Here is a 5,354-nt window from a genome sequence, read left to right as displayed (position 1 = left end):
CAGTCTACAGGAAATAACTTGCAATACATATAAACTGTCAAAGGTTTAGTTTTCTGAATATGAAGAGTAAGAAATACCAACTGAGCTATCAAGGAAGCCCTATAAGTCAATAAGCAAAAGACAAAAACAACTTAAAAATGGATAAACGACCAGAACAGGCAGTTCCTGGGGTGGGAAAAATGAATTACCAATAAATGAGATGATACTCACATGTACTTCTCTCTATGTATGTTTTAAAAGATTACTTGTAACCTTAAGTCTCTGAGTAATAACACACATCTTCTGGGTTGAATTATTTATCATCCCATGTACATGATTGATTGAAAAAAGAATTTTCAACCTAAAAAGTAAAAATTTATTGGAAATACATCTCCTAATGAGATGAGCAAACTTTTATTTTTCAGTTGGCTTACAGAGAGTGAGACAGTTTGTCACCAGTTCTAGTCCTGTTTTTGTTTTCATAAGCAAAAGACCTAAGAAATCAGACTTCTCTGGTGGTCCATTGGTTAAGAATCAACCTGCCAATGGTGGGAACACAGGTTCCATCCCTGGTCCAGGAAGATTCTGCATGGCAACTGGCAGCTAGAGATAGCCCCACAGCAACAAAAACCCAGTACAGCCAAAATTAAATAAATAAAAGTTTAAAAAAATCTAAGAAACCTTAGAATAAATAGATGGGGATTGGAGAGAGGTGGTAGTTGTTGTTCTTTAATATATATAGTAATGTCAGTATATGTCCCTTTGTTGGATGTCCCAGGCATGGAATATTGTGCAGGAAATAAAGTGGATGAGCTGAAACTAGGTTTATAGATACCAACACAAATAAATCTTAAAAATGTAATGTTGAATGAAAAAGGAAGTTTCAGGGAAAACCCTGCAGAGGGACTGGGTTCAATCTGGCCTGAGAGCGAGGCCAGCAGCTCAGCACCGCCACCACCAGCCCCGCCCCCCGCCAAAAAGAGGAAGGAAGTTAGAGCAGGATGGGAAGGTATGATATTTACACAAATTTTAAAAACACAAGACTGATATTGTTGGTGGATGGAAGACATACCATGTTCAGAATAGTAGGTATTAGTGGGTAGAAGGGGACCAAAGGGGATTGAGGGGGAACAAATGCAGGCTTCAACTGTATATAGACAAGGTTTTGGTTCTAGTTTTGTTTTCACAAGCAAACATTCACACTTTGATTTATTTTAATAAGTTTAAATTCTTGAGTAGTACAGCATCACACAGATTGTGTGTTTAACGGCCTTAGCTGGAATGTTGCCTCAGAATTTGGCAGGAACCAAGATTTCGTGGGCACAAACTGCATTTCCTTGATTTCTCTCATTCGTTGGGTTTGCCACCAGGAGTCACTGTGCTATCTTTGCTTTGTACACACAAGGACTTCTCTTGCTTAGGGAGAATTTGGTTTCATCCTGAGCATAAACATTTTCAGTTTTCTGAAGAGCTGTGTGCTCTCTTTGATTCGAGACCATGCTTAGAGCCTGCAAAAATGGCTTTGCACAAAGCCTTCCGGACATATTCATCATTTTAAAGTCCTGTTCCCAGCAGGCCTCTACAGCCTCCAAAACAGAGGAAGGGGAGCTATGTAAGGTTCTCTTTACTTTCCAAACATATCTAAAGCACATCTGAAGAAGTGTTCGTATCTATTAAGTCTGAGTATCAGGTATGTTTTTGTCCTCTACACTTTTCTGTGGAGTTAGAAATAGTTCGTGATGAATTTTTTAAAATAATAAAGAATGAGGGCTTCTCTGATGGCTCAGTGGTAAAGAATCCACCTGCCAATGCAGGAAAGACAGGTTTGATCTCTAATCCCAGAAGATCCCACATGCCTTGGAGCAACTAAGCCTGCACACCACAAAAACTGTGCTCTAGAGCCACAGCTGTGTGCTGACTGCTGAAGCCCTACAGTCTGTTGTCCACAGCAAGAGAAGTCACCAAAATGAGAAGCCTGAGCACAACTAGAGAGCAGCCTCTGCTCAGTACAACTAGAGAAAATCCCGTGCCGCCATGCAGAAAATCCAGCACAGCCAAAAATAAATAAAATTATAAAAAAGAATGAGAAGTGAGGAAGCAGAGACAAGGGGGAAAAACTAAGAACTCTTTTAATACAGGAATTATTTCACTTAAGTGTAACTGGTGTCTCTGTCATTTGAATCAATTTCAAGGTTTGTGAAGCATTGTTTAGATAATTACAAAAGTCATTAAAAAATTTAGTGTGAAAATTAACTAATTGAAAATGGTACCAGTTGATGTAAATGCATCCACAGTAAAGTGTTACTAAGCTTCTTGAGGGTGAGGCTCAGTGGAAACATTATTTAGAATGAAAGTTCCACTTGTTCTCTTGCGGAGGTAGAAAAGTTTGTTTTTTAAAAAAAATATTTCTGCCAGAATTTTTCTCTGAAATAAAAAAATACAAAGTTTTTTCTCTGTTGTGGTTGATTGCTATATTCCAAAAGGAGACTGCCGCTGGCATGTGCTGCAGGTTCATCCTCCCCTCTCCTCCTCCCCACTTCCTGCCCCCACTTTCTTTTTCAGCTAGGAGTTGATGGAGGCTACTTGGTCTCCAGGGAGGAACCGATGGGGAGGCGACAGCTGGTGCCCTGAGGGGGACCGAGAGGAAGCAGCGCAGCATGGGGATGGTCTCTGATGGGAGGAGGGCTGAGGAAGGGGCAGATGATGGGCACTGTTAGGTTGAGGGTGGGAAGATAAGGCAATGGCTTCTGCTTTCTCAGCAACTTCTGCAGTGAGGTCATCTGCTGAGCACCAGAGCTGGGGAGGAGGTGTAGGATGGTTTCGGTGAGAAAAGGTACATAGAGAGTGGGAAGCAGAGCCAAGTAGAGACGTGTTGAGTAATAGCAGGAACTTTATCAGAGGCCTGGCTCAGTTGTGTGATTTTTCCAGTAGTTCAGCTGTGGCAGGGTAGATACTGAAAAGGGAGGGGAATCTGAGGGTCAGAGTGGTGAGGGGAGGAGCTGCTGGTGAGCAATTGGGTGGAGGACCCGCTCCGTAAAGATCTCCATTGCAGTGAAGTTAATACTGCATCCTCTTGCTCCCCTCTTCCTGCCACCAGGGAGTCGGGATCCTTCATCTTACCTAACGACCTCCATCCTCCTCCCCTCTCACTCCTCAGCCCCCCTTATCTGTCCTGTAATTCCTCTCTCTCAGATCTTCACTCTCTCCATCTGTACTGACTCCTTTCCAAGGGGTTTAATCATGTTTAACACTCTCCTAACATTAACAAAAGGGCTTCCCTGGTTGCTCATGCGTGCGTGCTAAGGCACTTCAGTCGTGTTCAACTCTTTGTGACCCTATGGACTGTAGCCTGTCAGGCTCCTCTGTCCATGGGATTCTCCAGGCAAGAATACAGGAGTGGGTTGTCATGCCCTTCTCAGGGGATCTTCCTGATCCACAGATTGAACCTGGGTCCTCAGCATTGCAGGCAGTTTCTTTACCATATTAGCCACCAGAGAAGCCCAGCAGTAAAGAATCTGTGTGAAATGCAGGAGACGCAGGATACACTGGTTTGATCCCTGGGTTGAAAAGGATCCCTGGAGGAGGAAATGACAACCCACTCCAGTATTCTTGCCTGGAGAATCCCCATGAACCAAGGAGCCTGGCGGGCTACAGTCCATGGGGATGCAAAGAGTCAGACACAGCTGAGTGACTGAGAACACATACAATATTAACAAAAGAGATGGAGGGAGGCTACCTTTAATCCCAAACCCTTTCCAGCTACAGTCTCTGTTTGGCTTTTCAGGGCCAATGTCTCGGAAGAGTTGCTTGCTTTCTCTACCTCCATGGCCTCCTTCAACGGCTCCCAGTGGTTGGACTTCCATCAATGCCCTCTGTTTACACACTCGGGTCACCAGCAACGGCCCTGCTGTTGGATCCAATGTGAGACGACTAGGCAGCATTTTGAGGGCTCTGAGGAACTCCGGTCCTTTGTGTCTCAGGGCAGAAAAAATTCAGTGAGGCAAAATGATAGATAAGAAGTGACTTCTTATTAACAGAATAGGACTCCTGTGAAGCTTACAAGTGGGTGGGCGAGAGGCCCTGGGAACTTAGTGGGCTACAGTTTTAAAACCAGAGGAAAGTAGGGAGGGGGGAAAAAACAGCTTCTTCCTCATTCCTGAGTAGGTGTCACACTTCCATCATTAGCTTCTCCTCCAGGATGGGCAAGGGAGTTTTCTTGTCCCTACATGGCCAAGTCAGGACTGTAACGGCACTATGGAAAAATTACTTCAGATCTTAGTTACAGTGAAGGTCTTTACTTACTATGGAAAGGTCACCTTTCCATAAACTATTGTTTTTCATGTGTGCAGAGAGCATGTCCTAGGGGTCAGTAACTTACTGGGCTCACTGGGCAGAATGTGGGTCTCAGGCCACCATTGTTTTATTGCTTGGGAGCACGTCCCATGCTTCTGTTCCCTGGTTTTGTTGCTAAACCAGCCTGCTCAGTTTCAAGGTTAAGCAAGCCTGCTTTCTTAAGTGATCATTAACTTACTATGGTCTCCCAAAGCCCCCTAAAGTTCCCTCCCTATCTAAAACACCCTGTTGGGATTTCTGCGCTAACTAACCTTATCCCTACTAAATGAACTTTGCAGTCCCCACCTCACTTGATCACTCATCTGACGGAACTGATGGATCTCTTTTTTGCTGCTGTTGATTTCTAAGCTCTCCACACTGCTGCTTTACTCTGGCCTTCCTAATTTCACTGCTTCTGCAGCATCCCTCCCTTAAGCCATGGTTCTCTAGGGACTTAGTCTAGCCTTGTTTTCTCTCCTTACTTTGCACTCTTTCTCCTTGAGCAGTCCTGACCATCCCCTGGTCCAGGCTGCCTGTTATTTCTCTCTGGCTTTAGTGCTCAGTCCTAAATCATTTTTCCAAACTTCTTGTCCACCATACCATCTCCATACTTTAGCCAGAATAAGTGTCCAGTGGTTCTCAACTTAGCCTGCATCAGAATCACCTGGAAGACTGTTAAAACTCAGGTACCTGGGTCTCACCTGGATTTTCTGAATCAGTAGGTCTGAGGTATAGCCCAATCATTTATATTTCTAACAAACACCCAGGTATATTGGGATTCTCAAGTGGTCCAGTGGTAAAGAATCTGTCTGTGAATGCAGGAGATGCAAGATGTTGGATTCTTGGGTCAGGAAGAACCCCTGGAATAGAAAATGGCAACTTGCTCCAGTATGCTTGCCTGGAAAATTCCATGGATAGAGGAGCCTGGCTGGCTGCTGTCCATGGGGTCAAAAAGAGTTGGGCACAACTGAGTGACTGGACACACACACCCAGGTAAATTAGGTGTATATTTTAGGATGCCGTAACAAAACACTACAAATTTG

This window comes from Ovis canadensis, chromosome 1 (genome assembly GCF_042477335.2).
Source record: "Ovis canadensis isolate MfBH-ARS-UI-01 breed Bighorn chromosome 1, ARS-UI_OviCan_v2, whole genome shotgun sequence".
Classification (NCBI taxonomy): Eukaryota; Metazoa; Chordata; class Mammalia; order Artiodactyla; family Bovidae; genus Ovis; species Ovis canadensis.
Note: the sequence above shows the minus strand (reverse complement) of the source record.